Source organism: Plodia interpunctella, chromosome 26 (assembly GCF_027563975.2).
Source record: "Plodia interpunctella isolate USDA-ARS_2022_Savannah chromosome 26, ilPloInte3.2, whole genome shotgun sequence".
NCBI classification, from domain to species: domain Eukaryota; kingdom Metazoa; phylum Arthropoda; class Insecta; order Lepidoptera; family Pyralidae; genus Plodia; species Plodia interpunctella.
The window spans coordinates 1,216,205-1,240,678 of NC_071319.1; the positions used below are offsets into that span (position 1 = coordinate 1,216,205).

The window sequence follows — 24,474 nt, forward strand, 5'->3', positions numbered from 1 at the left end:
TAATCTGCCCGCCGCTGACGTTTAGACAAAATGGCGTCTGTTTTTTTTCTGCGCAAGTTGTCAACGTCAAAGTTGACAATTGCAACCAAATATGTTTTTGTATGTCGATCCTATTGTCAAAACATCCAGTGTTCGAAAGTTCCCAGATACGAATCCTACTCGTGCCACATGAGTTTTTACACCAATCTGTCTCATGTATAGTAATTTCTCAGAGTGTCCCGACCATTCCAATTTTTCGAATCGCTGTCATTGACAATTTTTCAAATTTTAACAAAAACAAGAATTAGTTTTACTGACTTTAATATAATTAATCTGTACTGTGGTGATGTAAATTTTAGGTATGATTGATTTTGGAAATGATTCCTTCCTCGAGAAAATTGATGGATCGTAATGACAGCGCGGGCGCAGCGGTCGAAACGCTCTGCAAACCAAAAAAGTCTACGCATGCGAAATATCTAGGCACCTTATGACTTGTACCACACTATGTGTACACGAATCTGCGTTTGACGCGAGACCTGTATTTCGAATAGGTTCAGATTCATCGCTAACTCGAATGTTAACGTCTTGAGCGACTTGAGTTTGCCGTTTGCAATCTGTTGAATTGTTTTGAAAATATTTGTGTGGCGACATCTACATATTTACTAATCACATCAAAAACTTTGAAGCGGTGGTGGTGTAATGATTAAGATGTCCGCCTGTGGATCGAAAAGTGCCAGGTTCAAATCCTACTCGTATACCAATCTGACTCGTGTATTTTCTTTGAGCACCTTTTGACCAACTTTATCGCATTTATACAAGTTATATCCTACCAATACTATACATGTGAAAAAAGAATTGTGAGATGTGTGATAAGTATGTGTGTATGTTTGTTACTCTATCATGCAAAATTTAGTAGACGGATTGTTATGAGTTTTGGTACACGAGTAGGGTACTTTTTATCCCGAAAATTCCCACGGGAGTGAAGCCCCGGGACCTAGTTGTGCTCCGGGGCTTTACTCCCGTGGGAATTTTCGTATACATACCTTCCTCTTTAATATATCTATTTAAAAAAAACCGTTCCGTACTTTTAAAGATCTAAGCATACATAAGGACAGATATATATCGGCAAGCGACTTTGTTTTATACTATGTATGAAACGAATGATAATGATGTACAAACAAATATATATTCGCGAATTATATATAAAAACTCCTCATAGTACAATGGCCAAAATCATAGCACAGTTGTGCTATGATTTTGACTCCTGGAGCTTGTCTGAGTGTACCGCAGCACCGCTCCCACCCGACAAGATGACGTTCATCGAAAAATGTGCTTTAAATCCTAGACTGTTGACATAATTTAGATTGACAACACGAGAGCTGGCAGCGAGCAGTCCGCTATTTTATCGTCATTGTAAAGTAAGGCTACAATGTACGCTTTAAAGCTCAATTTCCAATGAACGTCATCTTGCTGCGTAGGAGCCCGCGTTACGCTACAACTGTGCTATGACCTTTAGGGTTAATTTTTGAGCGTTTTGATCACTATCATTAACCCACTTCCAGTTTCAATAATTAGACAAGAATCTTTTTACTACCCAACCTAATTTATTAATAATCTAGTATAAAATTTTAAATTCAAATAATTTATACAGAAATTAGACTTTCACAGGCACTTTTTCACGTCAATTTTTATATTGAATAGTATAATATCTCACAAGCTACAAACTACTGGTATTTCGGAACGACCACTGCTGAGAAGAAATGCCGAAAGAAACTCATTCAAACAGTGTTGGTCCCTATCATGCCAGAAGGACTTACCATTATTATTGTTTCTTACAATGTTTTTTTTTCTAATAATACCTATATCAAAGTACATAATTTTATCAATATTTGATTTTTAAGATTTTAATAAGATTCTGCATTTTGAAGGACGATAATGCTAGAAAATTCACCCTCGAACCCGCAAGGGATAAGATCAAACAGTAAGCAAAACTGATACAGAATGCTAATTCCAAATTTCCTGTGGGTCAGTAATAGGGGTCCCGGTATAAAAATATTTCGTTTATCGAGACCGGTTGACCTCCGGTCGCCATATTGTTTCACATAAAGAAGGAATCTAAAACTAAGCTGCGTGCAGCGTCAGCAAAAACATCAGTTTTTTTTTTTACAAAAAATATCATTTATAAAGAAAGAAAAAAGTATTTATTTGTTTGTGTATATAGTTGTGTTAATAATTTAAATTTTTAAGAAACGTACATTTTGCATCAAATTTCATAACAATCCGTCCAGTGCACATGCACACATGTCACACACACACACACACACACATTCTCACAAACTTTCGCATTTATAATACTAGCTGCGCTTCGGTACTTCGCCCGAGTTAATTTCCCACAAGAACAGATTGAGCTAGCCTAGCAAAGTAAGTTCTCGACTTGTGTTATGGGATACTAAATCAACGATACCATATTTTGTAACATATACATATATAGATAAACATCCAAGACCCGGGCCAATCAGAAAAAGATCATTTTCCATCATGACCCGACCGGGGATCGAACCCGGGACCTCTCGGTCCAAAGGCAAGCACTTTATACCACTGCGCCAACGAGGTCGTCAACAAACAAACATACTTTCGCATTTATAATATTAGTAACAATTACTATTGTTTCTGCTGACGCTCCTCGTATTTCAACGAAGACCGGGTCCTTTGAAATATCTGATTCAGGAGCTTATTGGATCCTCGGATCTTCTTGCTCGAAATATATTACGAATTAAATGCAATGATGAATGAATTAATGATGCCTTCAACAATTCATATAGATTCGTATAGGTCGATTAGGTCGATAGTCGATTCGTATAGGTTCGAATTAAACAGCTTAGGGTGCACCGTCAAATTTGACTTAATCATCACAAAATCGTGTATTTATTCTTATGCTTGTTTTAACTTCGTGTAAACATTTGTGAATTTTGTCATCTGTATGTGCAGTACTTGTAAATAAACTTTTTACCTATGTATCTATTTAAAGAACAAAAATATTGTAATTACATTTTTGGGCCGTTACTCCCGTTACCCCTCTGTTACCTCTCACGGAGCGGTGCTGGTGTAATGGTTATGGCTTATGGATCGAAAGTTCCCAGGTTCGAATCCTACTCGTGCCACATGAGTTTGTATACCAATCTGACTCATGTGTAATAGTTTTCATCGACCACCACTTGCTTCCGGTGAAGGAAAACATCGCGAGGAAACCTGCACACTGGTTGATTATTAACTGAAGAAAGAAGGCAATGGCAAACCACTCCATTACTAATGCCAAGCAAGTTGTTGTGTGTGTATAATTCCACGTAACGACCACGACCCTCAGCCATGAGGAATACGAGTATGAAGATGAAGACACCCCTCTGGTGATATTTTGTGATTTTTGCTAAAATTCATTCTCTGCTCGGTCCAACAGTACTTTACTAACAGTACGTTACTTAGACTAACTAGAGTTAAAAAAAACTACTAGTATAAAAAACAATAATATTCTTTCTTTTATATAGTTCCATTACTTGTCCCGTAAACAAATTTTTCGTTAAATTCTGATATCAACTAATTATGATATCAAGCATATATAAAGCACCTCAAGTCTTTGTTAACTGATAAATGTTATTATACTTTAAATGATTTCTTTAATGATAGACTCGGATAGAATTTAGTGCTAGTATACATTATAATTCTTTTTTGTTTTGTTATTTGTAGTGGATAGCATGCTCCTCTTTATTTATTTATATTTGCATACCTATATTCGGTAAAACATGTAGGTTTAATTCATGTTGACATCAATTTGTCTATTTGTACTCATGTTTTTGGCAAATAAATGTTTTCTTTCTTTCTATCTTTATATATTAGAATTAATTAATGTGTAGAAATTAAACTCTACTTTGATATTTATTGTAATTTCATATCTACACATCGTATGAGTTTCCATGCTTACACTATTAAATTCAAATTCAAATCATTTATTCAGAAATTAGACCTTCACAGGCACTTTTCTCGTCAATTTTTATATTTATAGTTATTTCTCACAAGCTACAAACTACTGGCATTTCGGAACGACCACTGCTGGGAAGAAATACCGAACGAAACTCATTTGAACAGTGTTGGTCCCTATCATGCCAGATCGGCTTACCATTATTGTTTCTTACAATGTTTTTTTTTTTCTTTCTAATAATATATAAAAGTACATAGTCAAAAGGTATATCAAAACAGGTTATGATTGTGATCCGAATGCTGATTATAATATATAGATAGATGTGAAACACAATTAACTTACATGAAAATATATGAGAAACGAGATGACCAGTTCCCTCTGGCAGCACCCGTTCACGGGTGATTATAATATGTATGACCTAATGATGAACCTGTGACGAGGAAACTCTGTTGTTTTTTTTTTTATTTGAAAGCTCAACAATTACTTGCGATGGCAAAAATAAAAAATTTGCAAAAAAATTATACATACGTTTTTATACAAATTATTGACTGCCGAAATAATGAACAAATTATAATTTAAACAAAACAACAGTTTTTTTTTAACCATTTTTTGTAAAATAAAAAATCAGTACTTTTCTTTGTGTTGTAATGTTTGTTTTCTTTTTTTTTTACTTTTTTACTATAAAAAAAATATCCTAATGTCCACAGAAACATTAAAAGGCGCAAATAACTGAATTAAAATGAAAATCTCACCTACTAATTAAATCTTGAATTGAATATTTATCACCGAAAGTTTGTCAAATCATAGTTGAATCAGAAATGAATGCCAAAACTTCACGGAGTTGAACAAAGTCGGGTGCTTTCAATAGCCAAGTCAAACGGGGATCTCATAACACAATGAATAAGTATGAATTTTAAAATTTAAATTGGATAAGATATGCGAAATTTTGATTTAAGCCGCCTGGGGCCGATGCAGACGAGCCGTTTTACGCATTTGTTTAACTTGCAATGTATGTATGTATGTTTGTTTGTTCGGGTGGAATATTGCTACTCAATTTTGAAGCAGATATCTTCAATCGATTGAGCTGAAATTTTGTACACACGTTTAGTTTGGATGACAATACACGATAAGCTGTGTGACGTCATTCTAAATCCAATATGGCGGACCATCCAAGACGGCTGAATAGTTATTTTTAATGCACTTCTACAATATGGGTATCAAATGAAAGGGCTTGTTGAAAGAGAAATATGACGTCATAGAATGACGTTATATCGATTTAGAAACCTAGTTAGCGATAACTAATAATTAAAAATACATTAAAATTAAAGGTTCGCGTAAGTACCTACCTATAAGTATGTTACTCAATTAAATAGCTACTAGTTTATTTACACAAGTAAACCTCGCGACAAACCTTAATGGTCATATAAATTGTGTATAATGAGGTTATAAGTTGATAGTTGAAATTTTAAAGGAAAATTTTATATTCTTCTTTTTGAAGCATTTAAGTAAAAGATTTTCTTAAAAAAGTCTTTTTTTTCTTCTAATTTATTAATAATTATTTTATTCCTTTTCTGGACACTAAATTTCTACAGATATTTTTTTCTTTCTTTTTTTATTAGCTGCTGGGTAAAAGCCACGCGACTTCCTCCACGTGTTTCTATCCTTTCTGTTCTCTTGCCATTCTTTGTCGATTTTTTTGATGTCTTTATCCGATTTTTTTGACGTTTGTTATCCGTCTGTAGAAATTCTAGTGTACGGTTAAAGGGATTTAAACAAAATTTGGCTCTCTTGAGAATTTAATTAAGATTTAAAAATCCGAGATAAAATTAGCGTTATAATTAAATTAATAATTGATTATCCAATATATAATATGAATATAATAAATTATACATTTAAACCACGAATTAAATTCCTCAGGAATCACGCTTTCTATTGTTGGAAACCGTACAATAAATCCGTAATGTTGTTTTCGAGTTTATCGCGTTCATACAGATAGACGCGAGAAGGAAATGTCGTTTTCTCTTCTTACTGTTTTTATTAATCTTTTTACTAGCGGTGCGTCTCAGCTTCGCACGGGTGCAATATCATACACATACAAACCTTCCTTTTGTAATACTCTATTATTTAAAATGTGGTCTATCCCGGCTTCGCTTGGGTAAAAACATAATACATTATAAACATAAACCTTCCTTAGGATTTACACTATTTATTTAAAAAAAAAACTCGCATCAAAATCTGTTGCGTAATTTGAAATATCTATCTAAGCATACATAGGGACAGACAACGGCAAGCGACTTTGTTTTATACTGTGTAATGATAAAGTCGCGTGGTGGGTCATGGCCCATAATCCTAATCCAAGGAGGGCCTGTGACCCAGCAGTGGGAACGTTTAAATGGCTGTTAAATTAATTAATGACATGTCGCTCGTCTAGACGGACCACGAAACAAGCGCTAACTGAGAAACTTAGCGGCGCACCGTCTACGTTCCACAAACTCAAGCTCTCAAAGAGCGAATTTCGTAATTTCAACGCTGAAAATCGTTTTAAAAAGTTTAATTCCAGTTTAATATAGTTTGGGAGAGGTTTTTGCAAATTGATTTATTATGTAGTTGTGTTTAAATGATTTATTTCGTTACAATTTTATCAATTCTATCTATATCCGTTTGGTCCTGTGAAATGGTTAGATTTTTGGTTACGTTCTAGCAGTTAGTATGTTTTAGTTTTAAAAATAAAATATATTTGAATCGATATTTGATAGAGTAAGAGAGAAAATAGAAGTAGGAAAGGTGGATAGGAGGAATCCATTCATAGTATTCTTATGCAGTGAATTATCTTAAAAAATAAATCTCAGAGCGTTTCGACCGCTAATGCGGCGCTGTCGTTACGATGCGACAATTTTCTTGAGCAAGGACTCATTTCCAAAATCAATCTATATACATAAAACTCTTGCGTTACCTACCAGTAGTACAGGACGATAAAGGGACAAAGTCTTGGCTAGTAGTTTGTAGCATTGCTAAATATCATTTAATTTAGAATATGACGCGAAAAAGTGCCTGTGAAGGCCTAATTTCTGAATAACTAATTGGCATCAAAAGCATTCCCAAAGAAGGTCGAAGTCAGGATGTTATCACTCGATTAAGGTAACCGAGTAATTATACTTCCGTCCTTTTCTATGAAAATAGTCGAGCGCGAGATAAGATATTAAATATCACTAAATCATTTTTCATAAAATAAAATCCAATATGCTATAAAATAGTGTGATAAAAACGCCTATATTCGCGTTAATTCGACTTAATTTATCGCGTGCAATTGAGAATATATTAGTCCGAGAGGCGGTGCGAAAAACTCTGCTGATTTATACCGTGCGGTCGACTTGTTAGTCTGGGAGCTAATGGACTGATCTCAAAAATATTAATTATTGACCGAGCGAGCGAAGCGAGCGAGGTTTAACATTCTACTTGGGGCAAAAATACATTTTTTGTATGTATGTTTGTTTGTTTGTAACGCGATAACTTTCGAACCGTCGGTCCGATTTTGATGAAATTTAAAAGGTATATAGGATCTGTGAATAGGATTTTTAAGTTCGTGGGGCATCAAAATTCGGTTAAGTCGTGTTCGAAATATTCACAATTTTGTAAAATCTCATCATAATTTATTGTGTTCGCGAGATGCACCGCAATCGCAACCGCAATTGATCGTGTCAATAATTACAGTTTTCAATACAGTATTTATCTACATATATATTTCCCGCGTGGTGCATGGGTAAACAGAAATTACCCGTGGACTGGTGGGTGGACAGGTCACCTTTGGACAAAAATACGTGTCAGAGTTTATAGTTTTGGAAATTTAAAGTCGTCGAAAATCGAGATCTCAGCCTCTATACGTGCGTTAACATTAACATAAATAACATGTTTTAAAGTTAACGTCAAAATTGATAGGTTCGACTAAAGGTCAGAATGTTAGAGTAAAAAATAGATAAATAACAAACATGCGCAAGTATGTATATTTCAGAAGAAATATTTCCTAATGGATTTATCTTTCTCTTTGATTTTTAATTGCGTTTAGACTTTTTGTTTAATTTAAATTTAAAAACTATATTAAACATGTCAGATTATTGAAAACAATTTTACTTACCTATTTCAATATACTTCGCCCGTGCCGGCTTCGCTCAGCGGTAAACATAATAAATTATACATATAAACGATCCTTAGGAATCACACTATATAATGGTGAAAATCACACAAAACTCTGTGCAGTCGTTTCTGAGTTTATCGCGAACAGACAGACGCGACAGAGGACTTTGTTTTATAACATGTAAGCATTTAGGTATTTAATACAAGTTCATGTTCATGTAGTATAAAAAAACCTTTTTTTCTTTAACTTTTAAACAGCTAGCTCCCAGACTAGGCCCAGCCAATCGCACAGTGATCGTTCCATCGCGCCTTCGGAACGTAATTCAGTGGATTGTGGCCCAGCCAACTCTATTCTAATGTTTGACTAGCGAGGTTACGATTTAGTTTCAAAGTTTTTACACCCGTCTATTCGATTTTGCAGCGTTTATCCAATTTAATTCGGTTTGTTATTCTCTTTCTATCTCTCATTATATCTCTGCGCCACAGCCGTTAAGCGTCGGAGCCCAGAAAACGCTTTCCTACTTCTTCTCCACTTTGTATATCTTCTTTGACGATATCATGGCAAACAATACAAGTAAAAGACGGTCGGGATACAACGGAATATATTCTCTCTCTCTCTCTCTCTCTCTCTCTCTCTCTCACTCACTCTTATTTAAGCATTTTCCTAGTAAACTACATTTTCTTCTGCGCTATTTTGGATTGATACATTCATTGTACTTAATGAATTTTTATCTACACAAACCCAAGAAATCTCAGAAAATAAATAAATCGAATCGATTTTGTAGTGGCATTAACATCTTCTTTCACAGTCTATTGAAATGACAATAGTGTGTTCACTACGTTATCCTACAGTGGAAATAAGTGGTAATTCATTAAAACTACTATTCATTAGTTACTGGTTGATGTGCAAGTGGTATTAGTTTAGGGCCCACTTCATGAAATTCTATGAAAATACGCTTGGGATTTAGTGAACATTCCGAATTAATCGTGAAAGTTGTAATTAGAATTTGTGAAAGCCAAATAAGCGAATTACGATGTTTTAAGTAGGGCCCTCAACCCTTACAGTGTGGTTTAGACCACACTATAAGAACTATTCATGTCCAATGTTCGCACAGTTGGAGTATTTAGCCGCCTGAAGACAACCCTCCTTGGAAATGCTGTTGTTGTTTATCAGCTGCCAAAGCTATGTACTTGCGGGACCTTAGGTTCCCGTATCTCACAAACTATACATTCTACAGGTTGACCTCATTGAGACGAAATGAGGCGACGCAACGTGACTCAACTCAATTGTACCATCGAACCAATCAAAAATATGGTCCAATGAGAAAGACGAGCGATGTGAGTTTATTGTGCATTTGGTTAAAATCAAAGACATTTTAATTGAAAATTATTTTATTTCTCAAGTTAATTAGTTTTAAAATTTAAAAATACAATTTCTGTGCATTATTTTTGAAGGAGATTTTCAGCTTTTTATTTATTACTTGTTTATCAATTATTATTAATTCGCAAATCATCTTATTGCAATAGACGCATTTGTTTGCAAATGTGTACTCCAGTTCGTAAATGTAGCTGAAAAAGAACTCACATTGAGGCAGATTATCTTTGGCTCAGAAACAACGATAGCGTTTGATCAAGTATAGCACTATATTTAATTAAATTAATGAGTATATTATATACATGAATTGAATAATTATGCAAGTCGGTTACTATTTTTTATCTCTAATAAGCCAATCAGTTTAGCAAAAATAACAATCTAAAACTAATACAAACTTTTAAGGATTGGTGTTCCACAAGGATCCTTATTAGTTCCTATACTGATTATTATATTGTACTTAGCAATAAACCCTTAATAAAGAAAAACAAATACATACTATCCAGGTGAAAAAGCTGCTTTCGTCATAAGCCATGAAAATGTATTTAAGTCCAAATCTCTTATCCACTTACTACCCTGAAAAGACGAAAATTTCTGTACATTTTTATGATCCTTAAACTCAAACTTCCGTGGTTACATAAATTGTAGACAGAAATGGTACGAAAAAAGATGATACGACATTTACGGTTTGAGATTTCTAAAAACAATATAAAGTTATAAATTAATATAAAAATATATATATAAACAAAATAGAACTTTGGCGGATAAGTCTCATATATAAAAGTTTGGCCTCTTGTATTTCAAGAGAAGTCGCAGAATATTACCATGTTAATTGAAAGCGACTACTACTAACCTTATTGACCATACAATTTTTGTCGACAGGACCTCTTACCAAACGAATCACATGAAATGTGATGGGGTTTTTGCAAGTCGCTCGTTCCGACTTGAAAATCAGTTTTAGTTTACCTTCATTCTGTATTTGGTATACTCTAAAATACAACTGAAATAATTACGGTATCGTTAATTGATTTCACAAGATTGATAGTGCGGTGTTTGGCGACTGCTCTAAAATCATTGTCATCCACAGTCACAAGAAGTCCACTGTTGGACATAGGCCTCTCCTGAAGACTTCCACCAATTGGAAGCAGCTTGCGCCCAGCGACTTCCTGGGACTATATTTACACTGCTTTAGAACAAGGTCATTCAGTATTGTACGTGTATGACTATGACGTACGTAGCTTTGGCACCTGATAAACAACAACAGCATTTCCAAGGAGGCTTGTCTTCAGGCGGCTAAATACTCCAACTGTGGGAACATTGGACATGAATATGAAATACTTTATATAATTCATCATGATAAGCCAAGTGTGATACATTTTTTATTGACCGAGCGAGTCAAGCGAGCGAGGTCTAATATTCTAATTGGGACAAAAATATTTTTTTGTATATATGTATGTTTGTTTGTTTGTTTGTTTGTTTGTAACGCGATAAATTTCGAACGGTTGGTGCGATTTTGATGAAATTTAAAATGTACGTAGGATATGCCAATAGAATTTTTAAGTTCGTGGGGCAAACAAAATCGGTTCAGTCGTTTTTGAAATATTCACAATTTTGTAAAAAAATATTTTGTTCGCGAGGTGTAAGTTCGCGGCGAACAACTAATTATTTATAAGTAGCAATTTAACTAAGTTGTGTAATCTATACTTTTATTATAAAGAGGTTTGTGAGTTTGCATGTTTCAAGCGGGTAATCTCCGAAACTACGGAGCCGATTTCAAAAATTCTTTCACCAATTGCAAAGGTACATTATCCAAGATTGCTATAGGCTATATTTTATCTCAAAAATTCCCACGGGAGCGAAGCCCCGGGCAACATCTAGCAAATTATAAAGTTGTGCTTACAGATAAAGGACCAAATGGTCGAGTAACATTATAGTAGATATCCATCAATGATTTATCCTTATTGTTGTCCCGTATAAAGGGAAAGACTGAAACTGGTGACTCTATGTCAACTGGGTACTCAGGATTTGGACACGAAGACACATTAAGGAGCTTCACTCTGAATTTCAACTGGAAGAAATATTGCAATTAGTAAAAAGTCGGCTCATGTACGCAAGCTAGCAATGGAGTTGCAAATAGCTTCTTCATTAACAAATGTGTGATATTGCTAACATTAAACCAGGAATCGAATTGCTGTGTGTGGCTGTGAATTTTTTCGTGTCAAAAGACAACAATCACACTTCTACATAAACAATATTTGACAAATTATTAATTTTAAGAATAGTAACATTAACGTTGGTTACATACCTTAGCCGAAGAAGAATATGAAATGTAAATGAGAATTAAAAACAAAGATTGTTTAAACACCATTTTATTGCACTGTCAAGTAGGGTCCCAACACGCAACTATACTACATGTGAGAATATTCCAACAAATGCCATACTTTATGGTACATTAACATCGATTTGATTGATAAAACATATAGATCGTTTTGGGTATTTATCGATAAGCTAATGAGTTATGAACAAAACATGGTTTTAAAGTATTGTAACATTGCTTATTTAACAAGCTTGTTTGTATGTTCACAACAAACTGACATTGTAGCGTGTGGTTCCGCCCTAGAATAGGACCCACTCCATATCCTCCCGTGGATGTCATACGAGCAGGTAGATAAGTAATAATAGCATTCCCAATGATGGTTGACGAAAATCACAGCCGAGTCTTCAAAATTTTAAGGGATTTTTTTTACGCTCAGACCGGGCTTTGTGGCTTCACAACCCCGGACGCAACTGGGATAAACTAAAATATCCTCTTATTACAGAATACAGCTAGATTAATATTTAAGTTCATTATTATCATGGTTTCACGTTCTTCCTCTCTGTCACTTGACAGTTGAGGATGTAACAAGCGACAGTCCCCTGTGGGTGGGCGAACTCCATTTCGTATGAATATCTGTAACAAAATGCAGTACTTACATCATCGTCATTTGAACGTGTCCACTGCTGGGGCACAGGTTATCCGGATCGGCTTCAACTGAGGGAACTCCTCAACCGTTTCCAGCACGCACATGAGTTTTTTGCCAAAATCAAAATCAAATCAAAACGTTTATTCAGAAATTAGGCCTTCACATGCACTTTCTTACGTCATATTCTAAATTAAATGATATTTACTAAAGCTACAAACTACTAGCATTTAGGAACGACCACTGCTGAGAAGAAATGCCGAAAGAGACTCATTCAAACAGTTGGTCCCTATGATGCCAGAAGGCCTTATAATTTTTTCAATATAAGGTATAACACCATAAGATCTCTGTGAAGACAATAAAAGATTGTGACAAAAATGACATTTTTGGTAAAAAAAAACTTGTTACTGTGATTTTTATTTTTGACATACGGAACCATAAAATAGTATTAATTACCACTCACATTCCCGCCGTGCTAATTGTTCTTTGCAACATTCCTGAGAAATCGTCGATGTTGATGCCGCTAACCCTGTGGACGCCCTGAAAATTGAAAAACAATAATAATCAAGTCGTTAACAAAAATGTAATTATTGACACAAGCCTGTACTGTCATCAAAGAGATCTTATTTTAATCATCGCGTGAAAAAAAACATCATTTCCGTGCAGTAAACCGTTGAGAAATTACCTGATTGGGAGCTAAACTTGTTCTACAATCAGGTATTTCTAACACAATAATACATAAATAAATATATTAGGACAAATCACACAGATTGAGCTAGCCCCAAAGTAAGTTCGAGACTTGTGTTATGGGATACTAACTCAACGATACTATATTTTATAACAAATACATATGTAGATAAACATCCAATAATGCATTCATCATATCGAGTGTGTTAATGCTAACACTGGTGTTTATACAGGACGGAATATATGCTTCCACTTTATTTTAGGCATTTTAGGCTATTCTATTAATTTACGTAAATATACTTATCTTGAGAAATTATATTATTTATGTTTATTTTATATTTAAATATGAATTTACTTTGACGTGTTGACACTTCAGTGTTGCCTGCGCGAAAAAGGAAAAAAAAAAGAGTAGGATACGAACCTGGGACCTTTCGATCCACAGGCATCTAAACCATTACACCACCACCGCCTCGAAATATGATTATTCATTGCCATCAGACCTTAAGTCATATGTAAAATTTCAAGACAATAAAAAGCACAGAATAATTGGATATTATATTAGCCTAAGATCCTTTTGGGTCGCAGAGCCAGCAGAGTAACTAAAATATCATAACTGTGCTATTTATTGTTGAAGAATTCCTTCGTAGGAAGCCGATCTTGGGTGCATCATCACAACGTACATATAATAATAATGCCTTGTCATCCAAACTAAACATGTTTACAAAATTTCAGCTCAATTTATTGAAGATATCTGTTTCTAAATGGTGTTGCAAGATTGCACCTGAACAAACATAAATACAAAGCTATAAAATGCATGGATTTAGTAAGTACTTGTACGTAGTACCTACTAATTCAATGACAAAGTAGCACTAGTCATAGGCCAGCACGGGGAGCATGGCTACCGCGACAACTATCATTTAATTGTAATTTTATTGCACTTCCGATATCAAACATTACGAGCATGGGTTTTACACATTGCTTTAAATTTTGCAATCAACTTGTCATTATATCTTGGACCGCGATTATTGGTCTCCAGTACGAGCGTGGCTACAAGATTGTTGCCGTGTTTTGAAGATAAATTATCGACTTTCCAGTTACAGTGGCTTAAATTTATCTACGATTTTCGAGACCCACGCTCGCGTATTAGATAGAAATTGCGTTAGTTTAAAAAGTTTAAGCGCCGCGACTCTTATCTATCGCGCGAGCCACGCTGAGGCCGCTGTTTGAGATAATTTTTTTTTATCTCAAACATCAAAATCCAGCTCATATAGGAAAGAAAGAGAAAGTCTTACCACATTGCCATAACACTTCTCGTTCATTATCTTGTCCAACTTGAGTGCTATGCGAATTCGCAACATAAAGGTGTGATTGCACGTCGCTTTTTCTACCCTGAACACTAGGTCTTTGGCCGAGTTCTGGTTTATTAAATAGGTGCGCATGGATACCTGGAAAATGGATTTATGAAGAAGAACCATCAAATTACCCTTTCTCAAAATGGCCTTAGGTTATTATACATTGGCGACATTGAAATTGAAAAAAAATGAAATTTGTCCTAGATTGGTCAAAAGATTTACCATTGTAGATTATTAAGTATTCTGTAAATAGATTTTAATTTCTAAGCTACCTATTATAGTATAACTAGCTTATGCCCGCGGCTTGCAAGCTGCAGTGAAATGTTTACTCTTTACACAACCAATCTGGTTTCCCCATACAAAATTTGAACCCCCTTTTTACCCCCTTAGAGGATGAATTTTGAAAAATCCTTTCTTAATGCACCCCTAGACCACATAAGGAACCTTGGTGCTAAATTTAAAGTTTCTAGACCCAGCGGTTTCGGCTGTGCGTTGATATGTCTGTCATTCAATGATTTTTTATCTATACATATAGATACAATAACAATATATCTATACTAACAGACATGCGGCCCACCCGGCCCACCTAATGATGCGCCGACACTGCACTCTAAGGACGTATGCTACACAAGAAGACTTGTCATACGCGCTTTGTTGACTATGTCGCCTAGGATTAAGATCATCATATCGAGTGTGTTATTGCTAACACTGGTGACAGATTTTATTCAAGTCGCCTAAAGGCATCTGACTTGACTTTTACGACTACTTACCGCCATGTAGTGGCAGGTAGTCGCATATATAATAGGAAACTAAATTGTCAACCAGTGGTTCTGGTCGTTACGTGGAATGAAACACACACAACGACTTTCTTGGTATTATTAACGGAGTGGTTTGCCATTGCATTCTCCATCACACACAAGTTGATAATCAACCAGAATGCAGGTTCCCCACGATGTTTTCCTTCACCGGAAGCAAGTGGTGGTATATATGAGTCAGATTGTTATATAAACTCATGTGGCGGCACGAGTAGGCTTTGAACCTGGGACTTTTCGATCCACAGGCGGGATCCACATCTTAACCATTACACCACCACCGCTTCAAAGGATTAAGATTAGGTTGAACCGAAGATAGGACTACAACACAACTAGGTTTAATTAAATGAAGCTGGTTGCTCTTAGGTATAGGTTAAACCCAGGTGGCTACACTTTAGGATATAAAGGATATAATAGGTTTTGTTATGATAGGTTCTATAGATTGTCTATGGGACAGACATAGTATTTTATCAGATACGGAGACGTTACTGACCATTCTCCTTGGGGCAACAATAATTTTCTTGTATGTATGTATGTATGTTTGTAACTGAGTAACTGATAACTTTCGGACTGTTGGTCTGAATTTGATGAAATTTAAAAGGTATGTAGGATCTGTCAATATAATTTTTATGTTCGTGGGGCATTAAAATCGGTTCAGTTGTTTTTTGATATTCACAATTTTGTAAAAACTCATCAAAATGTATATGATCTTTCTTGTTAACTGAATCGTTTGAAATACTCACATTTATAGGGCCTACTTTTTTTAAATTTTTGACTTCGAGATCCACAAGTGTCACCTCCCTGCTCACTCTCCTCAAAGTATTCCTGACAGCCACCGGGTGACTTGGGTCCATTTTCATAGCTGGTATGTTGCAGTGTGCTATCGATATCAATTTGAACTGATATCTGAAAGCCTGGAAGTTATTCAAATCATTTCTCCAGCAAGATGTCTCGCTCTCTCATCTGAGCATTTTCTGGGTATCTTCCTCAGTCATTAAACGTCGATGCCCCGGGTCCGATTTTCTACTTTTTCTACTCCATTTCGCACGGTCTTCGATATCATTAGAAGTCAGATCAATGACCCGTATCCTTTTCTGGCAGATCATCAACTTACCATCAAATATATGCCTACCTTAAACATTTACGGAGCGATTAAAATACAGCGTAGTTCAATTTATAAACCTGAACTGAATCGCATTAGTATTAAAAATCTTGATGGTACGAATTTGCGTTGCAGATCAGTTTAGGTCCTGAACTTGATCACATTAAGAGATGATAGTAACCAGACATTTGTTCCCTACGAAATTTGTTTCCATTTTTCATTCATTCATTTTTATTATTCTTCTGAGAATATTTGCTTGCTATACTACACCGAGGTCCCTGGTTCGATTCCCGCTCTGGTCAAGATGGAAAATGTTAATTTGTGGACTTAACATAAGAGATAAAGTTTTACCTAGTTTCATTCATGATTGTCATGCCCAAGCTCTTTAAATTTTAAAGATTCGCCTGAGATGATACGACCTACCAGGCCAGCTTGACGTCAGTCCTCTTTGGGAATATCATAGTTGCCTATTAATAGTCAAGGCTATTCTCATACCTCAATCGCCTGGACATCCACGAGAGAATATGAAGTGATATCACTTTAGGGTGGAAGCCACACACGACTAACCTCTATACTTCTATTGAACACGTTCTTGATCATCGACGTCGTGACGTTGACACAGGAAGTGTTGCTTCCGAAACTGATGCTGCATGGTGGTTGAAATCCGTTTTTTTCTTTCGGATCCCCTCCCTAAAAATAACTTTCTCTCATATCCCATATATAGGATAAAAAGTACCATAAGCGTTATTCCTGGTTTTTTATCTGTGTATCGAAAATCATCGAGATTTATCCAGCAGAATTTTCGATATTGACAAACAAACATGCTCACACAAACTCACGTTCAAATTTTTATTTATAATAGCCTAGGCTATGTGTCCCTTAGTCGCCTCGTACGACTTCCACGGGAGGATTTGGAATGGTCCTATTTTAGGGCGGAATACGCCACTATTATAAGAAATAGCTTACCGCCAAAAAGGAAAACATCAAGATACACACACAGGATACAAGAATGGTATTGTTGAACATTGCGGATGAGAACATTTGTGAGTAGCGAACGTTTAGGATAGTGACTGACTGTGGTGGTAATGACGCGGAATGGTAATGGTGCAGGTACGGACTTAGGGTTTTGTCAAAAACTTCTCCTAAATATTTAAAAATTTTTATAACAATTTTAAGGCGAATGTATAGGCATGTAAGTCGTTTGTATATGTATATATGTAATATGTATGTCGTTGTAAGCCGTGCATTTGTTACCATTTTTTTTTCATAAAATATTAAATTGCGTATTTTATATTTTGTTGTTATTCTACAAGAATCTTTCGAACTTTAGAGACTATGTACAGACATAGTCCAGTTACAGTTTTATTATAAGTATAGATGATCATAAATATTTTAAAAAGACGTCCCATTGTTTCATCTGTCTATATGAACGTGGCTGGTCGTAAAAACATAGCTGAATTTAAAAAAAAACCTTCAGGCCGTCATAGCCCTATGTAATCAGAAATAAGTAATTGGGTAGTTGCCTGTGTATAAAATAAAATTTATTAATGCATTAACATAATTAAACACGACAATCAAATGTCACTTTAATTGATCAATTTTATTCAAAGTAACGTTTAGAATTTTTTTGTTCGCATTAAAGTATAATTAAAACGCTTTTTGACTGCATATATTTAAGCCACATATATTTTTTTGTTTTTGACATGTGTCAAATCCATGTGGAAAAAGCATCTGGTATAATGAGAGAGATATTTTTTGCTGACACTAAATCCGGCCCTGTCTTAAATTAGGATGCCATTAGTACGGTGCAGTGTAACTATTGTACAAATTGTTATTTAAACAGAATTTTGTAGGCCGAATATATACAATATTTTAATTGGTTCATGAATTAGTTATAACTATTAGGTGTCTTTTTCTCAAACACGTCCATATCCTATCCTAAATCGGCATTACATTAAAAATGAATTGTTTGAAAATGTCAATACCACAGACGTAAACTTTCATCCGGTGAAGGGAAACACCGTGGGGAAACCTGAACACTGGTTGACAGATATCATGAAACTGACACCAGTGTTAGCTATACACTATAGGCAAGAAGAAGAATGCCACAGATTTGACAATAGCTTTGAAAGCTTTAGTAGATAAGAGACGTAATCTATACTGAAGTGAGTCTCGGCTAGAACTAATAACGCAGGTACCCGTTTTAATTACTTACACTTCAAACAATAGCACATTGGAATGCGTGGAGTGGCTGTTTAGTTTTTTTTTTTTAAATCAAATATTGATATAGAATTTTATCCCGTCGGGTTTTTTTGTTTGTTTTTTTTTCTTTTTTCGTCTAATATTGTTTATGTAAAATTGCATAAACAATATTAATGTGAATAAATATATATTTTATTCGCCTTGGTCATTGGTGGTGTGTTGGTTAAGACGCCTGTGAACCGAGAGGTCCCAGGTTCGAATCCTACTCGTGCCACATGAGTTTGTATACCAATCTGACTAATATATAGTAGTTTTCATCGACCACCACCTGCTTCCGGTGAAGGAAAACACCGTGAGGAAACCTGCACACTGGTTGATTATTATTAACTTGTGTGTGATGGAGAATGCAATGGCAATCTACTCCGTTAATAATACCAAGAAAGTCGTTGTGTGTGTTTCATTCCACGTAACGACCAGAACCCTCAGTCGTGAGGTATACACGAATATGACGAGGTCCTCACAAATGTAGTCGAGCCTGTACGCTAAAAGGAAAATGTTTTGATTATAAAAATTGATTCAGCCATTTTCACGTGCGTTTTGAACTCCGCGGCGGGCTGTCATTGGTGTTTATTAAATTGTACCATACACAGTAATCAATTTAATTATCCTATTTAATAAATAAGTAAACGGAGTTCTATCGGGACTGGTACAATGTAAATTTTATAAATGTTTAATTTTAAAAAATGATTCTTAGTTTTTTTTTTTAATGTCGAAATCTAATGAAGCGTTCAAACGCTCGTGAAATTCACCCACATACATATACACAGACACGTTAACACAATAAACTTGTGGCGCCTCCCACTATGGGATCTCCACACTCCGAGATGTGAGCGATATGTGGTAAAGATAGCTCACAGAGTTTAGCCCCTCCTTCTAAGCATCTTATAACTCCCCTCCTTCTGTCGTCGGGCATTAAAAATATAAATTAATTGTGTTTCATATTATGTACTTTCATATATTATTAGAGAAAAAAAAAAAACATTGTAAGAAACATGGCATGGTAGGGACCAACACTGTTCAAATGAGATGCCAGTATTTTGTAGCGTGTCTTGTAAATTGACGAGAAAAAGTGCCTGTGAAGGTCTAAATTCTGAATAAATGTTTTGAATTTGAATTTAAAAACAATATCGACTCCATTGCCCTGTTCCCAAATATCCCCTATCGAACTTCGAGCTAATAATTCCGTTGAAAATTCACAGGCAGCAATAAACCACTGTTTTATATTGGCGCACCGCCAGCCGGCTCACTGTACCCCTCATTGTACCCCTCACTGTACCCCTCACTAGCCCCCACCATTGTCCAACTAATGACTTCTAACGATATGATTAATGGTCTCCTTTCGACACATCCGTTTGTTTTTGCGTTAAAAAACTTACATAATGATCGCGCGACGTTTAGGAATAGGGTACATTTTATACCGGGACTAGCTATTGCCTGTGGCTTCGCCCGCGATAATTTTCCGGGATGAAAGGTACCCTATGTCCTTCTCCATACTTCAAACTATAGGTATGCAAAATTTCAAGAAGGTTGATTTAGTAGATAGAGCGTGAAGAGGTAATAAACAAATAAACAAACAATTAGTATTAGGATAGGATTACCATTAAAGAAAATTTCTGATCCAATAGACAAACACACAAACGAACACAATACAGATTAATATTTGTAACCAGCTGGCACAACTGTTTTCCAGTGCCGATTAACGAACCCAGGACCTCTAGATAGCAGACTGACGGCCGGTCACACAGGTCATGAATTAGGCAAACCATAAATAAAAATAATATTTATTCATTTGCATATTATATATTATTTATATCAATTTAATATAGTTTTATGTATTTATATAGTATTTTTAACCCCCGATGCAAAACTAGGGGTGTTATAAGTTTAACGTGTCTGTCTGTGCCATTGTAACTCCCAAACGGATAAACCGATTTTCGTTTAGTTTTTTTTGTGTGTCATTGATAATTTAATCCCGAGTGCTCTTGGCCATGTTTCTTGAAAATCGGTTCAGCCGTTCAAATGTTGTAGCGAAATGAATATTGAAAGTCGGGGTTTTTTTTTTTAATTTCTCAAAGACAAAGATTATTTATTTGCAAAAACATGAGTTTACATTTTTTTACAATGTGGTGTTAAAAGAAAACTTAATCCTACATGTTTCACCGTCCACGGGTATGCAGATTTAAATGGAGAGCATGCTATCATCCCGCAAAACAGAACAAATGAATAAATAAAAGTTACTAAATTAACTAAATTTTTATCTAAATCTATAAATAAATAAATATATTAGCAGAAATCACACAGATTGAGCTAGCCCCAAAGTAAGTTCAAGACTTGTGTTATGGGATACTAACTCAACGATACTATATTTTATAACAAATACATATATAGATAAACATCCAAGGCCAATCAGAAAAAGACCCGACCGGGGATCGAACCCGGGACCTCTCGGTTCAGTGGCAAGAACTTTACCACTGCACCACCGAGGTCGTCGAATCTATCATTTAACAAAATCGTTCAAATTAACTAACAAATATTAGTATATTTGTACACTAGTGTGTATATTATGCATTACATAAACAAGTGTAGGTGTTACATATTAAGTAACATTTTCATATTTATCTCTTTCAGGTACACGACAATGCCTCTTTTTTAAAGTTTTCTTTCGCGGGTCTACTGGAAGAAATTTCTATGCAAATAAGTAGCACCTTTGCACTTAGGTTCATATTTGTTAGTTTTATATTAACGCTGTTATGTTGTATACATAAATAGGTAAACAAGTTTATGTGTTAGACAAAATAAAATATCCCCCGACTTTCAATATTCGTTTCGCTCCAACTTTTGAACAGATTTTGACGAACATATCTAAGAATCACCGCATAAAAATTTGCTATCGATTAAAAACCTCATCTAAATCGGTTCACCCGTTGATGAGCTACGGTGCCACGTACACAGACAGACTGACACACTTAGCGGTCAAACTTATAACACCCATATTTGCGTCGGGGGTCAATAAAACAGTAAGTGATAAACAGTAGAACATCGCGACAATACACATCTACTTAGTTCAATATATAATATATAAAATAAATTGCTCGGCACTTCAAATCCTTAACGCATAAGATGGACCTTGGATATAAAATAACGAAATCCCAGAATAGCAATTTATAGGTATCCATTTCTTCTTATTTATTTACTTTTTTGCATTTCTTAAGTGAAAACTTGTTTAGCGGCGTTGTGCACTTTTTGTGATGGGTAAAAAAAGTTTAACTCGCGTCAGGACCCGTGACCCTGATCGAAAATTCGTAAGACGTCAAAAGTGCACAACGTTAATATTCAAGTTTTCACTTCTGCCGGCGTTCCAGGAGTGCAACACGTTTTTTTATGTCGATACGTTGTCTTACGCAGATGAGATACCGGTATGAAAAATATCTGCATCTATCGGAATTACGCGGTATACTGCTACTCCAGATTTTAATAAGATATAACTATTTTAATTGAATTTATTTCTATCATCTGAGCGTTTCTCCAGTTACTTTCACCACCATAGAACTTTGGAGCCTAGACATTTCTTTATCACTTCGCACGGTCGTCGGCATCCCTAGTTGTCAGACCATTGTCACGCATATCATCCTTGACGACATCGAGCCAGCACTTCTTGGATTTGCTCCTACTGCCAGGACCAGACTTGTTAGGCGGTATTTATATCGCTATATTATTTTATAATATACTAACGGCCCGTCCCGACTTGGCACGTGTAAAAACATAATAAATTATACTCCTAATCCTTCCTCAGGAATCACTCTATCTATTGGTGAAAACCGAATTAAAATCAATGCATCGGTTTTTGAGGATTCAACCGGTATTTGGATGATGTTGTTTCTGTTATTTTTTTATTTTGCGTCTTTGTGGTCTTATCCGGTTATATCCACTTTCATCCGGTTCTCGGTATCCGGTTGCCCCTTTGTGAGCTTAGGAACTATGTAAAATGGAAAATATCGATGGATTTATTCGAGTTGGATATTCGAGTAGTATTTATGAAATCGATGCCTTCAGAGTGATTCGGCGTTTATAATTTTGTTGGCTGAGGCGTTTCTCAGAAATGCCGGGACTGGATTGAATATTGTGTGTGGTTGAAATGAGATTTATTGAGAACTTAATCGTATTTAACATAAAAATGTACATTGGAAATTTAATATATGTGATGGCTATTTTCGGCTATAGTGACTGGCGAATTAATATACTCGACTTTGTATGCGATATGAATTGCCTTGCTATTGCCTAGTTTGTATGAGAGTTTTTATTTACCACAATGAAAAGCCGGCAATGTATGCGATATTTTATAGTATTATATTTAATTGGTATGCAATAAAATAGCTCATATATCGTATTTTTAACCCCCGACGCAAAAAGAGGGGTGTTATAAATTTGACCGCTAAGTGTGTCTGTGTGCGTGGCACCGTAACTCACCAACGGGTGAATCGATTTGGATGCGTTTTTTTTATTTGATTAGTAACTAATTTTTATGCTTAGATATGTTTAATCTAAATCGGTGCAATCGACGACCTCGGTGGCGCAGTGGTAAAGTTCTTGCCACTGAACCGCGAGGTTCCGGGTTCGATCCCCGGTCGGGTCATGATGGAAAATGATCTTTTTCTGATTGGTCCGGGTCTTGGATGTTTATTTATATGTATTTATTATAAAATATAGTATCGTTGAGTTAGTATCCCATAACACAAGTCTCGAACTTACTTTGGGGCTAGTTCAATCTGTGTGATTTGTCCAAATATATTTATATATTTATTTAAAAGTTGTAGTGAAATGTATATTGAAAGTCGGGGGGTTTTAATGCGTCTAATAAACTTGTATTTTTGATCTACTCGTAAATGTCTTGTATGTGGGTTTGAATGAAAATTTGTGTATGTTTGTTATGGATAGGAGTATCAACTGATATGGCAAATAACAGAACGAAATGGAAGGAACTCACATACTGTGCCGACCCCACATGAGTGGGATAAGGTCAAGAAGAAGAAGATGTGTGTATGTTTGTTAATCTTTCACGCAAAATCTACTAGGCGGATTGTTAGGAAATTTGGTACACGGATAGAATATACCCTGGAATAACACATAGGGTATTGGACTTTCTAAAGTAGAAGCGCTATTTAGCAAAAAATTTAAATAATTGCAACTAGTGCTATACTTTATATCCAGTTCCAAACGTTAAGACGCAAAAAAATTAAAAACGTAATTTTTTTTTAAACTAATTGCTACTCATCAGCATATCGAGTGTGTTATTGCTAACACTGGTGTCAGATTTTATCCAAGACGCCTAACGGCATCTGACATGAGTTTTACGATTACTTACCGCCATCTAGTGGCGGGCAGTCGCATACACACTAGCGAACTAAACTGTCCACCAGTGTGCAGGTTTCCTCGCGATGTTTTCCTTCACCGGAAAGCTATATTAGAAAAATAATTGCAACAAATGACAAATGCTCACACCGCCGGCTGTAAAAACAAATATGAAGTGTAAAAAATATAAAAACGTCGCCATCTTGAAATAAATTATAAGCATTCCGTATTCAAATCATGTAGTTAAGAATGATCCCGAAATCGTACAATATTAAATTACCTGTTTAATTCCAAGATTTAAACGCTCGCGTGTGATTTTGTAAAGCTGTCTTTGATGTAAGAGAATTGGATGTGACATTTTACGAGGCGATTTCAACATGTATAACTCTCTCTCATTTTCTTTCTCTTTCTTGCATGCATTACCTCCATGCTTATAGTGATATAAGATAGTATATATATATATAAGTATAATATGTTTCTGTATACCTTTTGACC

General features: G+C 35.4%; 1 long non-coding RNA gene across 1 annotated transcript; it reads right to left on the reverse strand.

Moving 5' to 3' along the window:
* Window positions 1–10,315: 10,315 nt before the first annotated feature.
* On the reverse strand, window positions 10,316–13,386 carry LOC128681144 (uncharacterized). The gene is made up of 5 exons (XR_008405939.1): window positions 13,235–13,386; window positions 12,879–12,955; window positions 11,761–12,405; window positions 11,356–11,523; window positions 10,316–10,455 (listed from the first exon to the last, which is right to left on the reverse strand). It is a non-coding gene; the product is annotated as an uncharacterized LOC128681144 (long non-coding RNA).
* Between the last annotated feature and the right edge of the window lie 11,088 nt (window positions 13,387–24,474).